The sequence below is a fragment of the Stomoxys calcitrans genome, chromosome 3, assembly GCF_963082655.1.
Source record: "Stomoxys calcitrans chromosome 3, idStoCalc2.1, whole genome shotgun sequence".
NCBI lineage: Eukaryota > Metazoa > Arthropoda > Insecta > Diptera > Muscidae > Stomoxys > Stomoxys calcitrans.
The window spans coordinates 194,323,313-194,351,114 of NC_081554.1; positions in this window are offsets into that span (position 1 = coordinate 194,323,313).

The window sequence follows — 27,802 nt, forward strand, 5'->3', positions numbered from 1 at the left end:
TGGATCGCATTTGTCGAGTTCTTTTCCCGGCATCTCTTCTTAGGCAAAGAAGGATATAATAAAAGAGTTGCTCTGCTATTAAAACGATATCAAGATATGGTCCAGTTCGGACCACAATTAAATTATATGTTGGAGACCTGTGTAAAATTTCAGCCAATTCGTATAAGAATTGCGCCCATTGGGGCTCACGAAGTAAAATAGAGATTACGATTTATATGGGATCTGTATCGGGCTATAGACCGATTCAGACCATAATAAACACGTTTGTTGATGGTCATGAGAGGATCCATCGTACAAAGTCAAGATCCCAGATCGGTTTATATGGCAGCTATTTCAGGTTATGAACCGATTTGAACCTTATTTGACACAGTTGTTGAAAGTAAAAATAAAATACGTCATGCAAAATTTCAGCCAAATTGGATAGGAATTGCGCCCTCTAGAAGCTCAAGAAGTCAAATCCCCAGATCTGTTTATATGACAGCTATATCAGGTTATGGACCGATTTCAACCATACTTGGCACAGTTGTTGGATATCATAACGAAATACTTCGTGCAAAAATTCATTCAAATCGGATAAGAATTGTGCCCTCTAGAGGCTCAAGAAGTCAAGACCCAAGATCGGTTTATATGGCAGCTATATCAGGTTATGGACCGATTTGAACCATACTTGGCACACTTGTTGAAAATCATAACAAAACACGTCGTGCAAAATTTCATTCTGATCGGATAAGAATTGCGCACGCTAGAGGCTCAAGAAGTCAAGACCCAAGATCGGTTTATATGGCAGCTATATCAGGTTATGAACCGATTTGAAATATACTTGGCACAGTTGTTAGATATCATAACAAAACACGTCATGCAAAATTTCATTCCAATCGGATAAGAATTGCGCACTCTAGAGGCTCAAGAAGTCAAGACCCAAGATCGGTTTATATGGCAGCTATATCAGGTTATGGACCGATTTAAACCATACTTGGCACAGTTGTTGGGTATCATAACAAAACACGTCGTGGAAAATTTCATTTCAATCGGATAAGAATTGCGCACTCTAGAGGCTCAAGAAGTCGAGACCCAAGATCGGTTTATATGGCAGCTATATCAGGTTATGGACCGATTTGAACTGTACTTGGCACAGTTGTTGGATATCATAGCAAAACACGTCATGCAAAATTTCATTCAAATCGGATAAGAATTGCGCACTCTAGAGGCTCAAGATGTCAAGACCCAAGATCGGTTTATATGGCAGCTATATCAAAACATAGACCGATATGGCCCATTTACAATACCAACCGACCTACACTAATAAGAAGTATTTGTGCAAAATTTCAAGCGGCTAGCTTTACTCCTTCGGAAGTTAGCGTGCTTTCGACAGACAGACGGACGGACGGACGGACGGACAGACGGACGGACATGGCTAGATCGACATAAAATGTCACGACGATCAAGAATATATATACTTTATGGGGTCTCAGACGAATATTTCGAGTAGTTACAAACAGAATGACGAAATTAGTATACCCCCCATCTTATGGTGGAGGGTATAAAAATCGAAAAATAGTACTGGTAACGGAAGAAAAGTACATTAGTACCGCAGTTGTTACCATTTAGTACTTTCATAACAGATGGAGCTAGAGGTCTGAAATTTGGCATGCAGGGACCACTACGAAAAATATGATGGGTGAGTATATGTTTTTCACAATATGTGCATTTTGGTACCAATATCGGTACCATTTGGTACTTTCTGTATAGATGGAGCTAAATGTCTAAAATTTAGCAAGTTGGTAATACTTACAAATACATGACGGGAGACTAAATGATATTTTCACAATTCGAACATTTTGGTACCAAAATATTAGCACTTTCTTTACAAAATAGGAGCTTGAGGTCTGAAATTTCGCATGCAAGTAGAACTAGGAAAAATATGATGGATGACTATTTTTTTTTTTTCAATATGTACATTTTAGTACCAATATCGGTACCATTTGGTACTTTCTGTGCAGATGGAGGTACTAGAGATCTTAAATTTTGCATGTTGGTAAAACTTAGAAATATAAGATGAGCGACTTAATGATTTTTCACAATTCGACCATTTCGGCACCAAAATTGGTACTATTTGGTACTTTCTTTATAGTTGGAGCTGGAGGTCTGAAATTTGGCATGCAAGTACAATCAGGAAAATTATGATGTGTGACAATTTTTTTTTTATATTACGTACATTTTGTTATCAAAATTGGTACCATTTTGTACTTTCTGCTCAAATGGAGCTTGAGGTCTGAAACTTGGTATGTAGATAAAACTTAGAAGCATATGATAGGCTCCCAATGAACATTTCACAATTCGTTGGAGCTAGAGTTCTTTTTAGTTGGAGCTAGAGGTCTGAAATTTGGCATGCAGGTAGATCTAGGAAACATATGATGGGTAACTGATATTATTTTTTTATAATTCGTGCATTTTGGTACCATTTGGTACTTTGAAATGTATGATTGGTGACTAAATGATCTATCCAAAATTTCTACATTTCTTTACATGAGAAGCAAGAGTTCTGAAATTTGGCATGCAGATACAACTAGGAAAAATATGATGGGTGACTAATTAATCTATTCATAACTTGTACATTTTGGTACCATTTGGTTCTTTCCTTATAGATGAAGCTAGAGGTCTGAAATTTGGCATGTAGGTAAAAGTTAGATATATATGATGGTTGATCCAACAAAATTGGTACATTTTGGTACCAAAAAGTGCAAAATAGCTTATCTTCGCCAACAGCAGTCTTGACCTGAAGATTATTCAAAGTCGTACATTTAGGTACTAAAACGTACAAAATGGTAAATTTTTTACAAATTGAAAAAAATTAAAAAGATTTCTTTTTAATTCGTGCATGTAGATACTAAAACATACAAAATGGTACTTTCTTTGTGAATTAAAAAAAGCGCTCAAAATTGGGATTAATTTATACCTCTAAAATATATATATTGGGCGAATAAATGATTTTTCCGATGCATTGTTATTCTTAGTGGTATTTGGTACCTTCTTTATAGAAGAAGACAGATATTCAAAAATTTTATATGCAATTATTACCAAACTTCATAATCTTATAAACTGAGGGACTACCTAGGTTTTTGGGAGGTCCGACACTAAAAAGGGGGTATCACCTTAATATCAACCCTCGATTCAAAATAACTTGTGTTATCACTTAAGGTTAGCCGATTCTTAAGTTGGTTCTGGAAACGACTGAACTTACCTTCCCGTTCGGAAAATTAAGTTCTAAATGGCGTCCGAGCAGGGACCCGATGCGATCTCTTGATTTAGAACTTTGGGCACATAAAACTCACTTTTATTAACCGAGTTCGCTGACATTTTATACAGTCAGTTGCATATAAGGCCACAGTAGCCAAAAGTTTGCATGTTTGCCCGTGGCGCTGAACGCCTGGGTTCGCATCCTGGCGAGATCTTCCCCTCGACATGTGTAAGGCACTATGCCATAAAGACCGATTTTCCGATTTAGCATCTTAAGCCCTTTATAAAGTGCTTCACTTTTGCCGGCGGAAGTTGTAGGCAATGCAAAAGTTCTCCACAAAGATTTTTCACCTTGTGGCAACCCATTTGAATTTGCAATTTCCTTATTATCATATGCCTACTAAATAGACTTGTGTTTCGATTTCCATAAGGAAATCCCTACTCTTAAAGCCACAATACACTCAACAATAATTGTGTACACGTATCGAACTCAATGGACAACAACAAATAATTACATACATTTATAATGGAAATTATTGACTGATACGAATAAAATTCCCAAAGGGGAGTGTGGCAATGAATGTGGGTAGCGCAGTTCACAGAAGTGTGTGAATACTGTGGGCAGCAAAATGCATATGAGAATTATTTCGGTATAACAATAAAACATTTCCACTACACAATCCACTTAATGGTAATAGAGTTTGGAGAAAAATCCCACTTAATGAAACTTAATAGCAGGAACCATTAATATTTGGCTTGACTCATGGATGGATGGATCTTCTTAAATTTCAGTTATTTCATACATGTTCAGTATGGTGATGTGAAACCTAGCTCCATTTTGCCTTATTGCTTAACTGGAAATGAATTTCACTTCTGCGAGTTAAGGTTAACAGCAGATTGCAGGATATTTGAAATCAAATAGACGAGTTCTTAGTTCTTCACTCATACTTTTTCGATCCTAGTGTAATCGAATAGCCGACCTACACTTTAGCATTATCGATATTAATTGCCAACATTATGACTTTACATTAAGGTAATATTTCCCTTGAAAATACCCACTGTTCTTCAATTTTAGAGTATGAACCCATTTTACTCATTCATTACGGCCATTGCACAATTCATGTCTCAATGCATTTTATGCACAATACAAAACAAATGAATTGCATGAATAATGCAGAGACCACAATTGACAGGACATGGAATTTGCTGCGATAAACGAAAACCTTCCAGTTGAGGCCTGGCTGAGCTAAAAATAGATAGGGGGGGATACATAAGGCAAACAAAAAACAACCATACCCTGAACATTGAACCATTTATACAGAGCAACATTATTTAGCTCATTTGGCCATAGAATAAAGTGTAAATATGAGACTCTGCTGCCCCATGCTTTTGCCTTTTCCTCCCCCTCTTAGGTTTTTGTATGGTGTAGCAATTATTGAATGATTAAGTGCTTGTTTACACAATTAAGTATTTATAAACAGCTTTCGAGAATCTATTAAAAAGTCAACATTGTCTAGATTTATTTATTATGCATCGATTGTTTTTCAATATACTTACATAGTACATATCAAATTTTAAATCAGATTTGCATTTTAATTTTGCTACAATGTCCTTGTTGTTGTCGTGTGTATTTATATACATATACAAAATTTGAAGCATGCAACTTAAAAGTGGGTTTTGAATTTGGGAAGGGAAATACTCCAAACCATGGCATAAGTATATAATGAATTTGTATATGTGTTAAATTTGATATATGGCAATAAAAGAGTTTGTTATGTACAATTTCTAATAATATTAAATATTTTCTATAATTTAACAAGTAAATGTACCACCTCGGCTACATATGTAAACCACCTTTCATCAAAATCCGGTAAAAAATTCAAACCCCATGCCCCATAGCAGCTATATCGAAATATGTTCCGATTTGGAACAAAAACAATACGTAATTGTTCAATTGTGTATAACAAAATATTGTTTTTTTAAGTAGCTATATCTAAAAATAAACCGATCTGAACCATATATGACACGGATGTCGAAAAGACTAACATAAGTCACTGTGTCAAATTTCAGCGAAATCGGATTATGCGCCCTTTATGGGGCCAAGATTTCAAATCGAGATATCGGTCTATATGGCAGCTATATCCAAATCTGAACCGATTTGGGCCAATTTGCAGAAAAATGTCGAAGAGCCTAACACAACTCACTGTTCCAAATTTCGACGAAATCGGACAATAAATGCGACTTTTATGGCCCCAAATCCTTAAATCGAAGGATCGGTTTATATGGGACGTATATCCAAATCTGGACCGATCTCAGCCAAAGTGCAGAAGTATGCTGAGGGGCTTAACTTAACTAACTGTCCCAAATTTTGGCAAAATCGGACAATAAATGTGCCTTTTATGGGCCCGAAACCTTAAATCGAGAGATCGGTCTATATGGCAGCTATGTGCAAATCTGGACCGATCTCAGCCAAATTGCAAAAGTATGTCGAGGGGCTTAACTTAACTAATTGTCCCAAATTTTGGCAAAAACGGACAATAAATGCGCTTTATATGGGGGCAAGACCTTATATCGAGAGATCGGTCTATATGGCAGCTATATCCAAATCTGAACCGATTTGGGCCAAGTTGCAGAAAAATATCGGAGAGCCTGACACAACTCACTGTCCCAAATTTCGGCGAAATCGGACAATAAATGTGCCTTTATGGGCCCGAAACCTTAAATCGAGATATCGGTCTATATGGCAGCTATATCCAAATTTGGACCTATCTAGGTCAAATTTAGGAAGGATGTCGAAAGGCCCAACATAGCTCACTGTTCCAAATTTTGGCAAAATTGGACAATAAATGCGACTTTTATGGCCCCAAAACCTTATATAGAGATATCGGTCTATATGGCAGCTATATCCAAATTTAAACCGATCTGGGTCAAATTTAAGAAGGACGTCGAAGGCCCTAGCATAACTCACGGTCCCAAATTTCAGCAAAATCGGATAATAAATGTGGCTTTTATGGGCCTAAGAACCTAAATCGGCGGATCAGTATATATGGCAACTATATCCAAATCTGCGCCGATCTGGGCCAAATTGTAGAAAGATGTCTGAGGGCCTAACGCAACTCACTGTCCCAAATTTCAGCAAAATCGGATAATAATTGGGACTTTTATGGGCCTTAGACCCTAAATCGGTGGATCGGTCTATATGGGGGCTATATCAAGATATAGTCCGATATAGCCTATCTTCCAACTTAACCTGCTTACGGACAAAAAAGTAATCTTTGCAAAATTTAAGCTCAATATCTCTAATATTAAAGACTGTATCGTGATTTCAACAGACGGACGGATGTACATGGCTAGATCGTCTTAGATTTTTACGCTGATCAAGAATATATATACTTTATAGGGTCGGAAATGGATATTTCGATGTGTTGCAAACGGAATGACAAAATGAATACACCCCCATCCTTCGGTGGAGGGTATAAAAAGTAAGAACGTGCCAAATTCGGACGGGGCGAATCTTGGGTACCATGGATTCCGCGAAAAATTTGCCTTTTTAATTCAGTTCGCCTTTGAAGTATTTTGGTATGGTCTCAAATAGTCAGTACGGGGAATTGGTATTTAAGGGGCCTATATCAGTATACAGACCGATTCGGAGCATACATGGCGCGGATGCTGGAAGTCATTGCAGAAGTTTTTGTGTCAAATTTCAGTCAAATTAAATGAAAATTGAGGTTTATGATCGGTTTATATGCGGGCTATCTCGGTATATATATCGAGTCGGATCAAACTAGGTATGGATGTTAGAAGTCAGAACAGTAGTCTTTGTACCAAATTTCAGCCAAATTGGATAAAAATTGAGCTATATACACGCAAAAAAATAAAACGTTTGAGAAATTTTTATGACAAACACCGTAGCGCAGAGGTTAGCATGTCCGCCTATGACGCTGAACGCCTGGGTTCGAATCCTGGCGAGACCATCAGAAACAAATTTCACCGGTGGATTTCCCCTCCTAATGCTGGCGACATTTGTGAGGTACTATGCCATGTAAAACTTCTCATCAAAGAGGTGTCGCACTGCGGCTCGCCATTCGGACTCGGCTATAAAAAGGAGGTCCCTTATCATTGAGCTTAAACTTGAATCGGACTGCACTCATTGATATGTGAGAAGTTTGCCCCTGTTCCTTAGTGGTATGTTCATGGGAAAATTTGAAATTGAATTTGAATTTTGTGTAGCATTTTGCTACATATTCAAACGATAGCCATTAACGTAGTATTATTGAACCTAACTAACTTTGTTTGTCAAAAGCCCCTTAGCAGCTTCGTCCGCGGTTTTTGTTGTAAAACTAAAGGGCGATTCGATAGCTGCAAGCGACTATGAGTGTACTGGACCAATAATTATTCTCTTGTGTCTCTCCTACTAGAGATAAAGAATGAGTATTTGAGCGTATAGACCAAATACTCACTCTCTTGCTCATTACTGTGTACGAACGCAAGAAAATAATCCAAAGCAGAGGAATAGGCGTGCAAATTATTGCAATTGTGTGCTCGTCCCTGGTATAGAAACATTCTCAGTATATTGAGCAGCTCGGACAAATGCGGTTGCTAAACTCGGAAAGTGACAATTTTTAAAGTTTTGGTACAAAAATGCTGGCATGTCCATGCCAGGTACACGAAAACACAACATGATAATGATAAAGAAATATCAATCATATAGTAGGTATTTAAATGTGCGAAAACAACAAAAACTATTTTTTGTTTTACTTACAGTATAATGAATATAGCGGATAACAACTAAAAGAGTGCTAAGTTCGGCCGGGCCGAATTTTGGGAATCCACCACCACAGATTCTGCTAAAAATTTATTAAATGAGAAATTTCTCTCATAAAAATGAGTTAAATTCTAGTTTTTATTCAATGGTAGAGGTCTTTCTTTTAAACCCGAGTTTAAACGGCACGCAGTGGGATAGATTCAAAAGAAACTACTAAACAGTCTGCCGCTTGAGAACGTACAGAGATTATTTTACTTTTACTTTAATTTTGCTATGACAGCACATTTGTCCCACTAGCCGAACGTTGAATAGCGCTATAAGTGACTTGATCTCCTGCGCTCACTTTATAATCTTTGATATCAGGTTTTGAGGTGTCGCCCACCCCTTGATCTTTCCATCGGGATTTTGGTCGTCCTGGTTTTCGTGTACCACCACATATTTATTTTAAAAAGAATTCTTTGCTTGAGCTTGCTCATCCATTCTAACAACATGACCTATCCAACGCCGTTGTATTTTGATACGTGTAACTATGATATCGTCGTCACACAACTCGTGGTTCATACGACGTCTATACTCTCCATTAACGCAAACTAGTCCTTATATTTTGCGAAGAATCTTTCTCCCAAACACTCCAAGCACTGCCTCGTTTGCTTTGACAAGTACCCATGCCTTAGAACCATATAACAATATGGATAGTACCAGCGTCTTGTATAGTGTAATTTTCGTCTGCCCAGAGTCTGCCTTATATCTTAACTGCCTTCTTAATCCATAGTAGCATCTGCTTGCCAGTATTATTCTTCGCTTTATTTCAAAACTGGTGTCATTCATTTCGGTTACGGCGGTGCCTAGGTAGATGAAGTTGCTGACTATCTCAAAGTTGTGGTCCCCAACTAAGACCTAGTAAATCCACCCTAGACTGGATATTCGCTTTGCGCCAAATTCTGGAAAAGACGAGAGAGAGAAGGACAAATCCTACCATCTCCCTCTTGACTACAAAGCCACTTTCGATATCCCTAAACGTTCAAATGAAATGGAAGTAATGTCTAATGGTGATTTCGATTGTGAAAAAAAGTGCAGCATTTTTTCGACATGTTGCACTGAGATCGAAATTTTGTGTTCGATTCTCCAAAAAAGTGTAACCCCACCACCGGGTAAATGTTCGTTTGTAATGGTGTTGCCCACTGAAAGTGAAAAAATGCTGCATTTTCTACACCGTGGCTAGGCTAGGATGGAGAATGCCGCACTTTAAATCAGCTGCTATCATCTCATGTGCATGCCACCGTTCAAGCAAATTTTGGTTGAAAAGAAGAAGAAGAAAACAATTTGTAGAATGTTTGGCAAAATATTAAAAAGAAATACATAAAAAAAGGAAAAAGTAATCGCGTTTTATTTAGCTAACGGCATATTAGATGCATTGCTACATTTTACAGCATTATTTGGTTGAAATTACAATATACGGGCATATTAACATGTTCGATTGAAAATGTAAAAAGTGTAAAACTATGAGAGGGATAAGGCAGCATTCCCAAAATGTTGTCCCGTATAAGTGCAACATTAGTGTAACATTTTTTTTCAGAATCGAAATCACCATAAGTTTGGTAACCCTGCAAATTGAATAAGACTCTGAAGGATGACACTTGCTGATACTGATACCGAACTGAAGTGTTAACGTGATCATGTGCAAAATGTCAAGGCCCTAGGTGGTTCGGGCTTAATAAAAGTAACACCATTTTTTTGAAAATCTGCGCATTTTTGTTCTGCATATTTACCTTTCTACCCCACTGTGCCGCCTGGCAATAACACTAATGGTCTCGCCGGGATTTGAGCCCAGGTGTTTAGGGTTAGAGATGGATATGCTAACATTAGCGTCACGGTTGCCTCTACACTAGACCAGATCATCTCTTGATAGTTAATGTTAAAGGTTTTTGCAGAGGTTGTTGCAAACAGTAATTTCTAACTCTAATGTCAAAAAGTGCCACCCGTTTTCTTTCACTTGGAAGGGAAATGAGACACAGTACACCGTCCAAACTCTCCACTATGGAAAATAGTTTTATATGGCTTGAAACTCATTAATAGCGATCGCATTAGTCAGGAGATAAAAACTGCTGATTGTGTCATTCTGAAGTTTTCATTCTAATACGAAACTAGGCGTTCAGTGTAATAGGCATGCTACTTATGCGCCACGGTGACACCCATGTTTGAGTTTGGTATTCCCTTACCCTTACTGATATTCGATCAGTTTACATCGTCCCGATAATGTCAATATTACCTTTACTTTTTATGCACTTGTAAGCAAAATTTTATAAGGAACATACACCCACAATTGAAACGATTTCATATCAACATTTCCTTACAATTGGCCAAATGTTAATGCTTAATTATTAATGATACATTGCGGATAAGTCATCGTCTGCAACAACATGTGCCTTCAGACATGTTGTATCAACATTATTGCAATGCCAAACGCTTATCCGCACTTGTTACTGCAACATTATGGATGAAAAACTGTCCTTGTAAGCATGTTGCCTCTGCCATGTTTATAAACAATGTTGCAATGCCATTGTCAGACTTTGTTTTCAGTGCATTCCAGTATGTCCTTTGATTTGTAATGATACGCGTATCTGCCATCATTTCAATATGTTGCCAACAAAAACTCATGGACTGGTAGTTAAAGGATACTAGCGGGAACATTTTATGTGTTATAAGTATTACGTCAGCTAAGTAACAAGTCGTAGAGACTTGTGTTTTTGTTTAGCCTGAAATGAAATTTTCTTCTTCATTTGGTTGCTCTTAGTTTGTTTTCTCTTTTTTTTTCTTTCAATAACATGTTGAAACATTCCACTAAGAGAACTATGCTACGGCAATCTTTAGAAATTGTTGAAAAACTCGAAAGGTTTTTGAAATTTATCAACAATGTGTAACTAGTTTACCACATACATGGAGGAGTTGTCCCCCCTTTAAAGTTTAATGAGCCATCGAAACCGTTTGTATAATAATGAAATAACACAAGTAAATAAGCATTAATTTCGGCCAAGCCGAACTTTCGATACCCACCACCTTGAGTATTTTTGTATATAAAGAACATATCGTCCAAATCCAGTGAAATATGCTTCATTTATGAATCTTCAGTAGCTAAATCGAAATATGATCGGTTCTGAACCAAACTCACCACAATTCACTGTTCCAAAGACGCTGATGTTCAATCGGGAAATAAATTGATGGGTCTTATATGGGTTTAGGACCCTAAGTTAAGTGATCGATATATATGACAGCTATATTCAAACATGATCTTATCTGCGATATATTTGGGAAGGATGTGTAAGTGTTTAATATAACTCACTGTACCAAATTTCAGCAAAATCGGGTAATAAATTGGCCAGTTATGGCCAGGCATAAAGACCGCCAACCGGGAAATCCTTCAAGTTGTGTTATGTACCAAAAATGATCCGATCTAAACCAAATTCGGACGTCATGGAAAACAAATACCGCAAAGATCAAAACATTGTTCACTGCTTCAAATTTTGGCGAAATCAAACAATATGTTTAAGCCCTTAAAAACTGGAAATTATATCCATGTACTTAGGGTGCCGGTTATTTGACTTGGTCAAATAACCGTGGAGCTCGCCCTTCCTCCAAACCCCGCCAAACGGACATGTCCGTTAGCCTTTGTCCGTCCGTCCTTTGTCCGTCCATCCGTCCTTTGTCCGTCCGTCCTTTGTCCGTCCGTCCTTTGTCCGTCCGTCCTTTGTCCGTCCGTCCTTTGTCCGTCCGTCCTTTGTCCGTCCGTCCTTTGTCCGTCCGTCCTTTGTCCGTCCGTCCTTTGTCCGTCCGTCCTTTGTCCGTCCGTCCTTTGTCCGTCCGTCCTTTGTCCGTCCGTCCTTTGTCCGTCCGTCCTTTGTCCGTCCGTCATTTGTCCGTCCGTCCTTTGTTCGTCCGTCCTTTGTCCGTCCGTCCTTTGTCCGTCCGTCCTTTGTCCGTCCGTCCTTTGTCCGTCCGTCCTTTGTCCGTCCGTCCGTCCTTTGTCCGTCCGTCCGTCCTTTGTCCGTCCGTCCGTCCTTTGTCCGTCCGTCCGTCCTTTGTCCGTCCGTCCGTCCTTTGTCCGTCCGTCCGTCCTTTGTCCGTCCGTCCGTCCTTTGTCCGTCCGTCCGTCCTTTGTCCGTCCGTCCGTCCTTTGTCCGTCCGTCCGTCCTTTGTCCGTCCGTCCGTCCTTTGTCCGTCCGTCCGTCCTTTGTCCGTCCGTCCGTCCTTTGTCCGTCCGTCCGTCCTTTGTCCGTCCGTCCGTCCTTTGTCCGTCCGTCCGTCCTTTGTCCGTCCGTCCGTCCTTTGTCCGTCCGTCCGTCCTTTGTCCGTCCGTCCGTCGTTTGTCCGTCCGTCCGTCCTTGTCCGTCCGTCCGTCCTTTGTCCGTCCGTCCGTCGTTTGTCCGTCCGTCCGTCGTTTGTCCGTCCGTCCGTCCTTTGTCCGTCCGTCCTTTGTCCGTCCGTCCTTTGTCCGTCCGTCCTTTGTCCGTCCGTCCTTTGTCCGTCCGTCCTTTGTCCGTCCGTCCTTTGTCCGTCCGTCCTTTGTCCGTCCGTCCTTTGTCCGTCCGTCCTTTGTCCGTCCGTCCTTTGTCCGTCCGTCCTTTGTCCGTCCGTCCTTTGTCCGTCCGTCCTTTGTCCGTCCGTCCTTTGTCCATCCGTCCTTTGTCCATCCGTCCTTTGTCCGTCCGTCCTTTGTCCGTCCGTCCTTTGTCCGTCCGTCCTTTGTCCATCCGTCCTTTGTCCGTCCGTCCTTTGTCCGTCCGTCCTTTGTCCGTCCGTCCTTTGTCCGTCCGTCCTTTGTCCGTCCGTCGTTTTTCCGTTCGTTCTTTGTCTACCCACTTATTCTGTCTAAAATGTTATTCTGTGGCCTGGTTAGTGCTGTAATAACGCCATTCGCCCTTCCCTATCACCCGTATTTTAATCAACCGTCCTTTGACCGACCGACCCTCGACCGAACGTTCTTTATCCGTCCGTCCATTCTTTGCCCGTCCGCCCTTGGTCCGACCTTTATTTGTCCAACAGTTCTTAATCCGATCATGCTTTGTCCGTCCGGTCTTTGTTCGAATCTTTCGTCGTCCTGTCGTTTGTTCGATCATCTTCTATCCGTTCTTTGTCAGTCCTTTTCCTTACGTTTACTTATCCTTAATCCATCCATCCTTTGATCGTCCGACCTTTTTGTTGTCTGTTCTTTCTTTGTTCGTCCTTTCTTTGTCCGTCCTTCGTTTATCCGTTCTTTGTTCTTCCGTTTTTCCTCCGCCCGTCCATTGTCTGACCACTTTTGTCCACTAGTTCTTCCCTTATCCGTTTTTGGTTTTCCCGTCCATTCTTCGTCCCTCCTTTGCCTGAACGTTCTTTTTCTACCCGTCCTTGTTCCGTCCATTCTTTGTACGTCCTTTGTCCATCCGTCCCCTTTCCGTACTTCTTTTTTCCGACCGTCCTAAATCAGATATCATGATGTGTGTCTCTGTCCGTCCATCGTCCGAGCTATCTTTGTCCGAAAGTCTTTATTCCGATAACGCTTTATCAGTCCGTCATTTGCCCCACCATTTCTTGTGCGTATTTTCTTTGTCGGTCATTTTTCCGTTCATCAGTCTTTTGTCCTACTGTCCTGTGTTCGGCTATCCTTTGTCCGTCCGTCCTTTATCCGACCGTTTTTTCCGAATATATTTTGTGGGTCTGTCCTTTGTTCGAATGTCTTTTATCAGTCCGTTTTCTGTTCTTTCTCTCGTAGGCCCGTCCGGCCTTCTTTGTACGCCCGTCATTTATCCGCACGTTCTTTGTCCGTTCTATATCTGTCCATCCTTCCGTCACTTCCCCGTCCGTTTGTTCGCCCATCCTTTCTCCTCTGTGTTTCGTCTCCCGTCCGTTCTTTGTCAGTCTATATTTTGTATATCCCTCTCCTTTTGTCCAAAATTTTTGCTATTGTAGCCTTCAAGTAGCCATGTAGTCTCAAAAGACAGTAATGAGTTGAGTTTCAAGGTCTTGGCGGACTACCCATCGGCTCTTGGTGCATTGTCATTCTTGGCCGGATGGCCGATATATTGAATCCATATATACAACATAATATTATTGACCTTTTTCTGGCTAGGTTGTATACAAACAACACTGTCATCAAAGAATAATTCGGAAGTATCCTTGGCAGCGCTAATATGGAACAACTGTTTTTTCTGGCTTCTTTAAAACCTTTAACATTTGAATCCTGCTGCATACATTGGGATATCAACATACATTATTTATGGTTCTATCCTACTTACCATGGAGAAATATTTCCATTTTATTTCGCTGGCATCAGCTATCAATTTCTGACAAATCGCATCACTCAAGTTCAAATGAATTATTCTTTTTTGACCATTGATTATTCGTGTATAGGAAATTCGTTATCGATGGCTATGTGCTACGTGTTCTGAATGTGGTGATGAACTTTCAAATTCGTTCTGTACAGTCCCTTAGCCTTAGGAGTTGAAGGTCATGCCTAAGTAATATTTGCATAATTTTCCAATAGCATATCTCATGTGTGATGTCTGTGTGGGTGTTGTCGAAATAAATGTGACAACATTTTTCCATGTTTTAACGAAACAAAAGTCGTTAATCATTTCCAAAAACGGTGATAGGGGGTCGCTATTGTTCAAATAAATAAGGGATTCCTGCCAAAGCATTTCGGGTAGTATCTGAAAATTAGTGGAGATGCCTCAAAAACATCAACGCCCTCTGCGGTCTCTGAAAAAAATCTACGTTGAAAGTGTTGCGTTCTCACATATGTTCAGAGGCATTTTAATACATTTTGTCACTCCTTAGACTAGGAACAATTTTGGCATGAATGGTAAGGTGTCATCAATGATCTGCCAAAGCTGTATGATGATATTGGAAATGGCCAAAGTCTCTACGTCTCTATTAGTTAGCCTTGCCTACATTTTTAGGGTTTCAGAGTTTCACTCTCCCTTTTTGCATGTTTTACATACCAAGAACATGGCAAGTCTGAACCATGCCTGAATGCCTTAATATTCCATCAATTATCATAGCAATTTGAGGCGAATCACAGGGGTGTGTGGGAGGAGAGGCGATTGAAACGCCTATTTAAACGATTTGTTCGAAGTGAACAACAGACAGATAAATGTTTTGCATTTTCTTTTGGCTCTAGTTGAGATTTTCATCGTGGGAACTCATAATTGGTATGGCAGTGGGTGTAGGTAGCAGAACTTCGAACTGAGTTGTTAAAAGAAATCTGTGAAGTTTTCCTTACTTTGTTCTCCCCCCCCCACCAATTTTGGATAATCGTTTGTTTAAGACTTTTATGAGAGTTACGAAATGATTTTGAGCTTTACGAAATAAGTTGAAGAAAAAAAAAAAAACAATTCCCTTCGTTGTAAGTGCATAGAAAGTGGAAACAAAATGAACAGTCTAAAATAGGAAAGTGAGGAGAGCAATCAGGCAAGTTTGAACATTTGATACCCTATAGATAGGTGAGGATTTTAAATAACACAAAACTCGAAGAAAAGATACAAAACCTTTCCTTTCCAAAGGGAAGGGCTATAAACACACCTATTTTAAAATGGGAAGGGTATAAAATCCCCTCTTTTTCATACTCTTGGGCAAGAAAAAGGGTACTGAACCAACAAACCTATGACGAAGAGAATGGTGCTAAAACTAACGTTTGACGAGAAAAATGGTACTAAAATCCTACCCTATGACAAGGAATGGTACAAAAACTACCCTTTGGCAGGGAAATGATATTAAAACTAACTTTCGACAAGCGAATGGTACTAAACGGTACTTAAACTACCTTCTGACAAGGTAATAGTACTAAAACTAAACTTTCCCAAAGGAAAGGATACTAAGGGTACACTTTCCCTAGAAAAGGGATCTAGGGGCACTCTTTCCCAAGGAAAGACACCTAAGGGTACACTTCTCTAAGAAATGAAACAATTACCCTTCACCTAAGGAACGGGCACTAAAAATATCGTTTTCGCAAGGAAAAGGGCACTCAAACTACCCTTTCTCAAGGGAAAAGAATCAAGAATTACGCATTCTCAAAGGAAACGGGTCCTAAACCTACCATTTTTTTAACGGAACGGGAATTAAAACTACCATTTTCCAATGGACAGGGCACTAACACTACCCTTTCCCACGAAAAAGAGTAATAAAACTATCATTTCCAAAGAAAAAGGGTTTTAAAACTACGGTTTTCCAAAGGAAAGGTGTTTAAAACTTGCCTTTTCCAAGGGAAAGGTTTTTAAAACTACCCTTTCACAAGGAAAATTGTACTAAAACTACTCCTTACCAAGGAAGGAGTACTCACACTACCCTCTCGCAAGGGAAAGGTTACTAAAACTGTCCTTTCCTAAGGAAAAGGATACTTAAACTGCCCTTCTCCAAAGGAAATGCTACTAAACCTAGCCTTCCATAAGGGAAAGGGTACTAAAACTACCCTTCCTTCTAAATCTGCCCTTCTCCAAAGGAAGGGTTACTAAAACTAACCCTTACTAAAAGAAAGGGTACTAAAACTGCTCTTTCTTAAGGGGAAGGGTACTAAAAACCCTTTCCCAAGAAAAATAGTACTAAAACTTTCATTTCCCACGGAAAAGGGTTTTAAAATTATCCCCTTCCAAGGGAAATGGTTTTAAAACTACCCTCTTCCAAGAGCAAGGGTTTTAAAACTTCCATTTCCCAAGGGAAATAGTTTTAAAACTACCCTTTCACAAGGAAAATTGTACTAAAACTACTCTTTCCCAAGGAAGAAGTACTCACATTACCCTTTCGCAAGGAGAAGATTACTAAAACTGCCCTTTCCTAAAGGAAAGAATACTAAAACTGCCCTTCTCCAAACAAAAATTTTCTTAAACTACCTTTCCATACTAAAACTACCCTATCCCAAAGGAAGAGGAACTAAAACTACCCTTTCCCAAGATAAAGGGTAAAAAACTGCCCTTTCCCAAGGGAAAGAGTACGAAAACTGCCCTTTCCCAAGAGAAAGGGTTCTAAAACTACGGAAAGCGTACTAAAACTATCCTTTCTCAAGAAAATGGTACCAAAACTACCATTTCCCCAGGAAAGGGGTAAACTTTCAGAGGAAAAGGGTATTAAAACTATCCTTTTTAAGGAAAAGTGTACTACAACTACCTTTTCTCAAGTGCTAAAACTACTTTTTTAAGGGAAAGTATACTAAAACTTCCCTTTCCCAATGGAAGGTGTACTAAAACTACTATTTTCCTTGGGAAAGGCACTAAAACCACCCTTTCCCTTCTGAAAGGGTACTAAAACTACCTTTCCCTTGTGAAAGGGTACTAAAACCACCCTTTTCAAAGGGAAAATGTTCTAAAACTACCCTATCCCTTGTGAAAGGGTACTAAAACTACCTTTTCCAAAGGTGAAGTGTACTGAAACTACCCTTCCTCAAGGGAAAGGCTACTAAAACTACCCTTTCCAAAGTGAAAGTGTATTAAAAATACCCTTTCCAAAGGGAAAGAGTATTAAAAATATCCTTTCCCAAGGAAAGTGTACCAAAACTACCCTTCCACAAGGAAAGTGTACTAAAACTACCTTTTCCCAAGGGAAAGTGTACTAAAATTACCCCTTTCCCAAGGGGAAGTGTACTGAAACTAACCTTTCTCAAGGGAAACGCTACTAAAACTACCCTTTTGAAAGTGAACGTGTACTAAAAATACCCTTTCCAAAGGGAAAGAGGGTTAACAATATCCTTTCCCAAGGAAAGTGTACCAAAACTACCCTTTCACAAAGAAAGTGTACTAAAACTACCTTTTCCCAAGGGGAAGGTGTACTAAAACTACCCTTTCCCAAATAAAAGTGTACTAAAACTAAAACGTTTCCCAATGCAATATGTACTAAAACCACTCCCCTTGAGAAAGGGACGTTTTAGTACACTTTTCTTGGAACTAAAACTATGCTTCCTTGATAGAAAGAGTACTAAAACTACTCCTCCATGAAAGAAATAGTACTAAAACCACCTTTCCTTGGAAGAAAAAGTACTTAAACTACCCTTCTTTAAAGGAATGATTCCTAACCTATCTTTCCCTAAAAAAAATTGTACTTAAATTATACTTCCACAAGGGGAAGAGTACTAAAACTTTTCTTCCACAGGGGTAAAATTATTAAATTACTCAAGGGGAATTTCAATAGCACGTTACAAAGAATTCCCCAAACTTAAAATACTAAACCCCCTGTAAATCGTTAAGGCTACAAATAAATATTTATAGAAAAATGTATGTAAACGGTATAGCGTTGAAAAGGAATTTGCCTCTTCTCCCATGCTGTACAAAATACTTTCCTTATGAATCTGTTAAAGCATTAAATTCATGTCTCGTTTCTTTAGCTCTGTGCTAACAATTCTCCAGACTCTGTGCTGGTATTTGTGGAAATTTTGGAATTTCCCTAGAATTTTTTTGTTTGTCTGCCTAACCAACAGTTTAATGAGCATGGCAAATAGACATCAAATGACAACGTTTCCAAAAAGATGACAATGCTGAAATAATTAAAAATTAAAACTGTCTTGGGATATATATTTTTACAAACAATTTGCAGTCACAGAAAGCAGACATAGAGTTGTCTTAATTCATAAATTGATGCCAACACCCAAGAGAGAGAAAATGCCTACCTTTTCCCCAAGCGGAATATTCTAAGCGAATGTCTTTAATTGTCACGCCAATTGAAATGTAGAGATGTCTGGCGTAATTGTGCAAAAGTTTTGGGTTTCATATTCTATTCTCCATAGAAATTAGGTAGAGCTATTTGCTGATATTAGAGAAACTGCAACTTTTATTGGGAAACTTATATAAGGGTTTATACTTACCCGACGGATGGCTATAAAATTTAAATATGTTGCGTTTTAAGCAGGGCTGTAGAGTTTAGTCCTCGGTCGGAGTCTAAGTCGGTGTTGGAGAATTAAGCCGGAGTCGGAGAGCGGTTCGGGACAAGTGTGCTCAACTCCAAACCAAAGTCCGACGCCGGCTCAATAGTTCGAGAATAGAATAGAATACTTTCGGCGAGAATATGTCTTGGGGTACATGCATTGAGGAACAACAAACTGCTGTTCTGTACAATTTTCTTTGACTTCGGTCAAATGGGAAGAATGGTTTTTATAGGAACTATATCAGGCTATTGGTCAATTCAAACCATGCCTCTCACCCATGTTAGAAGTCATTACAGATCATTCAATTAAAGTCGAATATTCTATGAATGTTGCTTTTAGTGGTACATAAAGTCAAATCGCGTTATTGATTTCTATGAGACCTATATATTATACAACCGCATATGGGAATAGATTTTGTACTTGGGCTGTGCAACTTTAATAACATGAGGCCTTCGAGGTGTTACAAACAAAATGAGGAAATTAGTATACCCCCATACTATGGTGAAAGGCCCATAAGTCTGATAATAGTTGACAGGCTCCTATGAACCTCGTGTAAGATATTCCAATATCAGACATGCTAATATTACTTTCTTCCTTTTCCCTGTTTGTCTGAATGTTATATGTGTTGACAACATGCAGCTTTTGTAGTTGCAACAAAACTTTTTCAAAGAATGCAACGGCACGTCCTTTTGCTTACTTGAGTGTGGTTTTAAAGGCTGCATACTTTGGCATTTCTGGAATTCTTAACACATTTACTCTGTATCGTCGTCACAACCTTCGTCCGGGACCTTACTTTGTCTGCTGCTGAAGAACGTGTGTAGTAATTTCTTAAGGATTCCATAGCCTCAGCTATTTATGTATTTTATATTTGCTGAAAGATATAAACTACGAGATGTATATGTCTTTGCAAGTGTGAGTGTGCATTATTTTTATGGGCTACGTTCTTTGAGATTGAGATTCATTCTTCTTTTGTCATACTTGCAAGAATATTGCCAGCTTCAGTGTGTTTATTTATTGACGGCATTTTGTTTTATTGTTTGCAACAATTCAAAGATTTATTTTCAACTTAAGAATCAACTTGCATGACATAGGCATTCGATGGATCTTTTGTAATATTAAACTATTGGGGGGATAAAAATATGCTTTTATAGGATTTGTGGGGGATATATCATTGTATCATAGTTCATGATGAGGTTAACGACAGAAATAAAAGTTGAAAGGAAAATAATCTTTAAGGGATAAAGTTTTGCAATTTTGATGAAATTTAGAATATTGAATTGTATTATTAGCCCCATCAACAATCATGTATAGTTCCGTTCTCATGGGTCCACATGATAGGAATTATCTTGGAGATGGAATATGGAATCATGGCAACTAAGATACACTTGAATGAATGTTTTGCAAAGCACGATATGAGTTTTTGTAATGTGTTAATAGCTCACTTAATAGCAATGTGTAAAAAATCTCCACTTCTATTTTGGAGTACTACATACTAAAGAATACTTGCTTCAGTGAAGTTACCTTATATTTCTTTCCATCTTTATGTACTTTAAAGATCCTTTACTTCTCATTTTAGCCAAAATAATTGCTTTGTCATCTATCATGACATCTCCGTTATTTCATGAAATATTCACTATTCTTCCCTCGTTGTTATTAAGAAGTTGTTGAAGTATAGAATTATAAACGCTGTTACTCTTCTGTTCATTGCCGAACCTTTGTCCTTTGGGGTATTTATTATTAATTTTTCGGCATTACACTGTCATCTTCATTGTCCTCGGCGAGGATTTGCATAAGCATTGTCCTCCTGTGCGCTTAATTGCAATGCTTAGGAGTCCCATTTATTTTTTTGAAAGAGTTACAATGCAAAGCAAAGAAGTAATTTGTTCTTGAAGGATTCAAGTAAAGAACTGAACACAATTCCTTAAATCTTCAGGATGTATTCTCCCTTTCACTTGGTTGCATTAATAATGAGACTCTTTTATATTCTGAAACTTTCTCTTCTCCTCTCTTTCACCCACTCCGATCTGAGTTGGTTTTATTTTCTAGAGATAATGATGTTATTATAGTTTTTTCCTTGTAAACGCAAAGTAGAGTAGGAAAAGGGTCTAGGACTTTGTGTAAACAACATGTTCTCCCCTAACAATGAAGTGCATTTAAAACTAATGCTTATAATTCATAATGCCAAACAGACAATGGCATCTCCTCTTCTCCCATTCATGCATTCATTCATTCATTCGTCATTGAGGAGTTAGTCAACTCTGCAATCATAAAATTCGCTACTGTTTGATGTTCCAGCATGAAGGTTTAGGGTGAACATACTGACACAGTGAAATTATGATAAGAGGATTAAAGGGCAAGTATATCCCTTGCACATGGCAGAGGGGAGTTAATTACGTTTAGTTATTGTAAAGTCCTATCATCTCTCAAAGTGGAAGAGATATAAAATTTTCCTTTTTTTCCTTGGTATCATAAATGCAATACAACTTACAAAGCAATCATTATGCAGCTATGGAAAGTCATGAATATCACACTCGGAGTTGTAAATTATATTGTCAAAGAATATTTAATAATTGTTTTACCATTCAATGTCGAGGTACACTGGGAAAAATTGTTATTCAAATTTTAACCCTTAGGAATTTTTTGAAACATTTTAATTTACATGGAAAATGTTGTACACTGAAAAAAATTTTAAATTGTAAAAAAAACTTTAGTATGAATTTTAATTGTGGGAATTTTTATACCGACCACCATAGGATGGGGGTATACTAATCTAGTCATTCCGTTTGTTACACCTCGAAATATTGATCTAGTACCCAATAAAGTATATATATATATATATTTGATCGTCTCGTGTCATTATTGTCATTATTGATGTAGGTCGTTGCGGATTGCAAATGGGCCATATCGGTTCAGATTTGGATAAAGCTCCCATATAAACCGATCTCCCTATTTGATTTCTGGAGCCCTTACAAGCTGCACTTTTCGTCCGCTTTGGCTGAAATTTTGCATATTGTATTCTTTTATGACTTTCAACAATTGCGCCAAGTACGTTCCAAATCGGCATCGTTTCATCGACAAATCATCTTCAACGATTAGGGTCATTTCTTGCCGAATGGCTTCGTCAATAAGTTGGTCAAACAGCAATCCACGCGTATTCTATGAGTCATCATTGCATCCCGAAAAAATTTTGGTTTTGTGCTGTTTATAGGTCGGCGACGTCATTGGGCCGTACTTCTTTTGTGATGATAAAGACCGACAAGTTACTGTGAATGGGAATCACTACCGTTCAATGATAACAGAATATTTTTGGCCTCAATTGGATGATATGGACTTGGAGGACATGTGGTTCCAACAGGACGGCGCCACAAGCCATACAGTGAATGTCACAATCAATTTATTGGAAACTAAGTTCGGAGAACGTGTTATCTCACAAAATGGTCCGGTCAATTTATTTGACCGAGTTCCATACAAAATGGCATCGGAAATACTTTTATAGAAGTAAAGAATTTCGTTGATATCCCCAACAGTCTTTGTTTTATTAAAAAAACCCGATATATGGGAGATACATTAAGTTATTGTCCGATATGAACTGTACTTGTCATGATTATTACAAGTCACTAAAAAATACTAATTTGAAATTTTCAGCCAAATAATTGCTCCCCCTAGAGGCTGAACAAGTCGGGCTATGGGTTTATATGGGAGCTATATCAGGTTATAAACCTTTTTGAACCATACTTGGCAGAGTTAATGGTAATAAAAAAAACAGAACACCTCATTCAAAATTTCAGCAAAAGTAGGTTAAGAATTGCGCCCTCTAGAGGTTCAAGAAATCAAGATCCGAGATCGGTTTCTACGGCAGCTATTTCAGGTTATGAACCATTCTTGATATAGTTTTTGGAAGTCAAAACAAAACACTTCATACAAAATTTCAGCCAAATCGGATAAGAATTGCGCCCTCTAGAGGCTCTAGAGCCTCAAGAAGTCAAGATGTGATTTTTATATGACAGCTATATTTAAGATTGCATTCGTATTCCCGATGATAGAGAGCCGCATTGACAAACCAATGCCCACTCCTTGTAAGGGCAGGAAAATTTGTACTTGGATACCAAAGCCATCACCCGAGGAACCCATGGTACGATTAGGGCTGTCGAAATGTTTTTGAAGCGAAAAATGCAGAACACATAGAAATACTGCAGTCTATAGCAACACTTTAAGCGAAAGAGAGATAGGTGAAACCTCCGTTCCGTAGTAAGGAAAGAGCCATGGAAAAGTTCCATGAAGTTCCAAAATCCTGCCAAAGAATAGAATATCAAATCAGTGTCTTTGGTACAGCATCATCGTGCTCCAAAGATAAAGAAGGAAATCTGACAAGAAATACAGATAGTGTGCTAAGGATATAGAAAGAATATTTTTTTCAACTGCAGCTGATGACGGCGGAGAAGAAATGCTAGAACAAGTACTTGATGATGGCATAGAACTTATACTGCCTAATCACTATGAGCAGTAACCTAGTTTGAAGAATGACAAGGTAGCAGGATTCGATGGGTTACCTGCTGAACCATTAAGAACTGGAGTCACCACTATATAGAAAGAATATTTTTTCCAACAGCAGGTAATGACGGCGAAGAAGAAATGCCAGAACCAGTCCTTGATGATGGCATAGAACTTATACTGCCTAATCACTATGAGCGTAGCAGTAACCCGATTTGAAGAACAATAAGGCAGCAGGAGCAGATGGGTTACCTGCTGAACCATTAAGAACTGAAGTCTCCGCCCTGATAAAGCTTATGCATCAGGTCGTCTGCGCAATCTGACAAGAAGAATAGATAATGTCAGTTTTGTTTGAAACATGAACTGTAGTAGGACGTTGACATACACGCAAAAAAATAATTCATTAACCATAAACAAACTTTTCGACAAGTAAACTTATTTTACAAAAATGCAAGATTTTGTGACGAATACAAATAGTGGATACATCTTAATGGCGCAAAATATTGTTAAGAAACCTATGCGCCGTAAAAATTCTTGTTGTCTCCAGCCTGGCGCCGTTTGTTGCGTGGTTTCATGTTAGTGGTATTGCAAATACGAAAATTTTTCCACGTTAAGTAAAATTTGAAAAATTTACACTTTCCGAATTTACATTCCAATACGATTGCGAACCTCCCAATACTGGCTGTTGGCAGCCAGAGCTTCACCCAATAAAAAAATTAAGTTTTTCTCACACTCCCTGCCAAGTGGAAGAGACACAATACATACACAAATCAAAAGAATCATCTTTACATGTAACAAATCGCCTCTTGACGTATGCATACTATACATACATCCATACTAGTGGTGAATATCTTGCCGTCTTTTTGTTTGTTAAAATTTGTTTTTCTCAGTGTAATCCTTAATGCACTTTGTCATAAATATGCATATTTAAGCCTTTTGATGACTCTTGGTATTTAATAAATAAATACTTTTATGTGACACATATGATTTTTATACCCTCCACCATAAGATGGGGGGTATACTAATTTCGTCATTCTGTTTGTAACTACTCGAAATATTCGTCTGAGACCCCATAAAGTATATATATTCTTGATCGTCGTGACATTTTATGTCGATCTAGCCATGTCCGTCCGTCCGTCCGTCCGTCCGTCCGTCCGTCCGTCTGTCTGTCGAAAGCACGCTAACTTCCGAAGGAGTAAAGCTAGCCACTTGAAATTTTGCACAAATACTTCTAATTAGTGTAGGTCGGTTGGTATTGTAAATGGGCCATATCGGTCTATGTTTTGATATAGCTGCCATATAAACCGATCTTGGGTCTTGACTTCTTGAGCCTCTAGAGTGCGCAATTCATATCCGATTGGAATGAATTTTTGCACGACGTGTTTTGTTATGATATCCAATAACTGCGCCAAGTATAGTTCAAATCGGTCCATAACCTGATATAGCTGCCATATAAACCGATCTTGGGTCTTGACTTCTTGAGCCTCTAGTGTGCGCAATTCTTATCCGATCAGAATGAAATTTTGCACGACATGTTTTGTTATGATATCCAACAACTGTGCCAATTATGGTTTAAATCGGTCCATAACCTGATATAGCTGCCATATAAACCGATCTTGGGTCTTGACTTCTTGAGCCTCTAGAGTGCGCAATTCTTATCCGATTGAAATGAAATTTTGCATGACGTGTTTTGCTTTTATATCCAACAACTGTGCCAAGTATGGTTGAAATCGGTCTATAACCTGATATAGCTGCCATATAAACCGATCTTGGGTCTTGACTTCTTGAGCCTCTAGCGTGCGCAATTCTTATCCGATCAGAATGAAATGTTACAAGGCGTGTTTTCTTATGATATCCAACAACTGTGCCAAGTGTGGTTCAAATCGGTTCATAACCTGATATAGCTGTCATATAAACCGATCTTGGGTCTTGACTTCTTGAGCCTCTATAGTGCGCAATTCTTATCCGATTGGAACGGAATTTCGTACGAAGTATTTCGTCATGATATCCAACAACTGTGCCAAGTATGATTCAAATCGGTCCATAACCTGTTATAGCTGCCATATAAACAGATCTGGGATCTTGACTTCTTGACCCCTAGAGGTCGCAATTATTATCCGATATGCCTGAAATTTTGTACGACGGATCCTCTCATGACCATCAACAAACGTGTTTATTGTGTTCTGAATCGGTCTATAGCCCGATACAGATCCCATATAAATCGTTCTCTCTATTTTACTTCGTGAGCCCCAATGGGCGCAATTCTTATACGAATTGGCTGAAATTTTACACTGGTCTCCAACATATAATTTAATTGTGGTCCGAACCGGACCATATCTTGATATCGTTTTAATAGCAGAGCAACTCTTTTCTTATATCCTTTTTAGCCTAAGAAGAGATGCCGGGAAAACAACTCGACAAATGCGATCCATGGTGGAGGGTATATAAGATTCGGCCCGGCCGAACTTAGCACGCTTTTACTTGTTAACATTCAAACTTTATTTCGATTTAATTGCTGTCATTAACACCGAGTTTAATTGCATACAGATTGAATTGCATATTTTTATTGAACAGACACACACACAGATGTTCTCGTAATGATATCCAATGAAGATTTTAACGATTGAATGCATTTTTAATATGCACTCACAGATATATATGAGGCTAATAAAAAGCTTTGCAGGTGTATGAAAATTCGAAGTTTTAGTGATTGACATTTACAAAACGTGTTAAAATTTTTGGTTGTTTGGTAGGCCACTGTAATGTTGTGTCCACCTGGTACGTTAAGAACTCAAATACGAAGATGAGATTATATGCCAGCCAAGTCCAAAACTTTAAACATTTGGACTTTATTTTTGAATTCACAGTGAAAAGATAAATTTGTCTAACAACTTCCTTTTAGGGAACTGGGGGAACACTTCCTCAAAGCAATCAGTGCTAAAGAGGCCCCTTTTTGGTAGACGAGTCCAAACTTCGTGCTGTGATGTAAAACTTTTTCATAGAGAAGTTTTAAATAGGTGAAGAGCCTACAAGTGTCGTTAGCATCAGTGAGAAGATAACCTCTACTGAAGTTTGGTCAGATGTTTTCCCCAGAAATCGAACTCAGGCGATTATTGTCACAGCTGAAAGGGTCAACCTTTGCGATGTAGCCCTTTGCAATGTAAATTTTCTCATGAACATTCTATTAAGGAACAGATATAAACTTTAGCCTTTGAGAACGAAGAATTAACTGTTCGATTACGTTTTGGTTTTGGATATGTTAGAATGATTCTACTCTAGGTAAAGTGTCGCTAATATGCTAAAACTTTTGCTACTTCTATGAAAAACAAGTGAAAGCGTGCTAAGTTCGGCCGGGCAGAATCTTATATACCCTTCAACATAGATCGCATTCGTCGAGTTCTTTTCCGGTATCTCTTCCAAATCAAACAAAGGATAAAAGAAAAGAATTGCTATGCTTATTGAAATGAATGTTGGAGACCACAGTAGAAGCCATTGTGTATAATTTCAGCCAAATCGAATAAGAATTGCGATTTTTAGGGGCTCAAGAAGTAAAATAGGGAGATCGATTTATAGGGGAGCAGTATCAGGCTATAGATCGATTCCGGCTATGTATGACACGTATATTGGAGGTTATGGAAGAAGTTGTTGTGCGAAATTTTACAAACAACTCATGCAAAATATCAATCAAACAGGCTAAGAATTGCGCCCTCTAGTGACTCAAGAAGTCAAGATTCAAGATCGGTTGATATGGCAGTTATATCAGGTTATAGACGGATTTGAACCATACATAACACAGTTGTTGGAAGTCATAACAAAACACGTCGCGCATTTCAGTCAAATCGGAAAGGAATTGCGCCCTCTAGATGCTCAAGAGGTCAAAACCCCTGATCGGTTAATATGACTGCTATATCTGGTAATGAATCGATTTGAACCATACTTAGCACAGTTGTTGGAAATCATAAAAAAACACCTCATGCAAATCGGATAAGAATTGCGGACTCTAGTGGCTCAAGAAGTCAAGATCCAAGATCGGTTTATATGGCAGCTATATCAAAATATCGACCGATATGGCCCATTTACAATCCCAACCGATCTATACTAATAAGAAGTATTTGTGCAAAATTTCGGCTAGCTTTACTCCATCGAAAGTTAGCGTGCTTCCGACAGTCAGACGGACGGACATGACTAGATCGACTCAAAATGTCATGACGATCAGGAATATATATACTTTTATGGGGTCTTGGACGAATATTTCGAGCAGTTACAAACAGAATGAAGAAATTAGTATACCCCCATCCTATGGTGGAAGGTATAAAAAAACATGGGACTTTTATATTACGCTAGCCGATCCGGGCCGGCTCCGCTGCGCCGTCTTTAACTCTCTAATGTCTTTTTAGGGTGGGGACATTTCGCCCAGAATGCGGATA